We start from the raw sequence: 2,643 nt of genomic DNA, 5'->3' as shown, positions 1-2,643 counted from the left end.
TTGATGGTTCAGTGTGTATCAGACATGCATGCCTTGTCTTTTCGTTTACTGTGGGTTTGTGCCTTCTGTGTCAAATCCTGATTGTCCATTCCTACCTTGACATCTATCTGGCATATGCCTAGGGGTGATTTCGTAAAACAGTGGCAGTCTTCATCCAAGCAGGAATAAACTGTGGAGTTGACAGTGTTGCGTTAGCATGTGACAAGAGAATGGCTATGTTCATTGCCCACCACATTTATCCTTAGCCTGAACTGGCTGAAAAGGAGGAGGGGGTTGGATAAAACTGATGGCATTCACTAGTACCTAGCATAGAACAAGAGCCCACTGTCACCCCCCAATGACAGCCCCATAGATCTTCACCTAGAGGGTGGCTCTTACCTGGTCATTAGTTTGGTGTGCTGAAGCTACCTGTGGACCATCAGGAAGATCTTGATGTAGACCAACAGCACTGTATGCAGACATACACAAATCAAAATACGTGGTATAGCTTACAGGGACCACATTTGAGAAGAGACACATCATGAGATGGAGTTTTTATCACAGGCTTTGGTCATGTTCACTTTTCTACCCCAGGGATAAAAATCAATCAGAAGCCAAAGGCAGAGACCCAGAGGACAGCAATGAGCCTTTGGAAGAGCTCAGGACCCTGGGACTAGTTACATAATGGAGTGGGTTGCTACAGTGGATCTGCCAGAAACACCAGAAAGCAGCTGACGGGTGTCTGCAGCACACTGCACATGCCTACTGCCCTGTACTTCGGCATGTTGCCCACCATCAGCACGATGTCAACTCAAAAACACAGATCTCACCTCACAGTGACTAAGAGAGAGTTTATTCTGGAGCCCAGTATGAGTGTTATGGCCTAGAGAACACAGAGAAGGCTACCCCAAATACCACGCTACGGAATTTTTATAGCAGCAGAACAAAATGACAAAGCAAGACACTGTTCAGATGTATTAGTAGAAACATCAGGTGGGCAGGTTACATTGAAGTGGAGCAATACCTGCTACAGGCCTCAGGCTATCTGATGGCAGTTCTTGGCTGATGGTGAAATCTAGGCTTATGTTTATACATTCCAAAGAGGACTTTACCTGATAGCCACAGGGTGTCAGGTCAAATGCAAATGTGGGCAATAAATGGCCATTTAAAGGGTTAAAGATAGTTCAAGATAGTTTAACTCTAGAACTGCTGCATTTCACCTATCCAAGAGGTGAGTCTTATCAGCTAGTTAGAATGTTTAACATAGCTTTCGCTATTTACTTTTAGTTTCTGAAATTTTGGTTCAAAGTATCAGGCAGCCCTGGCACAATGGACAGCACGCCCCATGCTTTTGGCTGCACAGCCCAGTAACCCCAGTCACCTAGCCCAGCCTCAGCCAACTGAGCCTGGTGGTCCAGTGAGACTTAAGCAACAATGGCGTATTTGTAAGGCGTTTGAAAGGCGCATCAAATCTGCACTGCCAAGTGGACCCTGAATCCTGCTTCCTTGAGAATAAAATTAAGATATAGGTAATGAAGATAGGCGTTTTAAACCTGTGGGTTGCAGCCCCTTTAGGGAGTCACACAACCCTTTCACAGGGGTCACCTAAGACCATCAGAAAACATATATATGTACATTACAGTTCATAACAGTAGTAAAATTATAGTTACAAAGTAGCAATGAAAATAATTTTTGGTGGGCGGGGTCATCACAACATGAGGAAGTGTATTAAAGGGTTACAGCATTAGGAAGGTTGAGGGCTACTGATCTACCGTGTTCAGAAGCCCTTATGTGGATCTCTGTACCCAGGTCCACTCAGTGACTCAGACCCCCTGGGCAAAACTCTCCATTTTGTTCATATTATTTCCAATAGCAAAGCTCCAGACTGCCTACGATTTCAGAAAACAAGCCTGCTGGGTTGGTAAGAAATAAATTGTTACTCAAAGCAGGAGGTCATTATAACATTTTTATAGCTGCAGTATGTCCTTGGGAAAAGATTATTTTCTGTTAATTTTACAGCTGGCTTTTTCTGCGCCTGTTATTCCAGCCTAATGAACAGTAGCGAAATTTTTTACAATCCAACCTAATTTTTAGGTTGCAAGGGTCAAACAATGGAGGAAGAAGGAAGTGAGTAGGCTGGAAGAAACTGAAAGGTGCGCCTCTCACAGCAAGGTGAGACCATTATGTAGAAGACGGCAACAGGTTTAATTTATGGAACTGTTCAACAAAGGAGCCCTAGACACAAAGTAGCCATTTGCATTAAATAAAACTAGTTTCGTTTAAAATGGCATTCAATTAGGATGGTATGTGTCATTTGTATCAAATCCAGGGCCTCCTGTCTGCTAGGCAAATGATTTGCCACTGAGGTTCCACTATGGAGCCCAGTCTGACCTCAGACTCGTGTCCCTCCGATCTCGAACTCCTGGGACACCAAGGCCTTCTAAAATTTTTAATTCTTGCGTGGCATTTAGCCATGTGTCAAGTAGTCACACATTAGTGGCAATGATATTGGACTGTGAAGGTAGTGAACATTTTTATCATTGCACAAAGCTCTTCTCCATTAAGCAGGGCATATTGGCACATACTTGTAATTGTCGCACTTGGGACGCAGGGACAAACACACACACACACACACACACACACACACACACACACACACACACA

This window comes from Grammomys surdaster, unplaced genomic scaffold, assembly GCF_004785775.1.
Source record: "Grammomys surdaster isolate TR1022 unplaced genomic scaffold, NIH_TR_1.0 203, whole genome shotgun sequence".
NCBI classification, from domain to species: domain Eukaryota; kingdom Metazoa; phylum Chordata; class Mammalia; order Rodentia; family Muridae; genus Grammomys; species Grammomys surdaster.
This window is presented reverse-complemented; position numbering follows the sequence as displayed.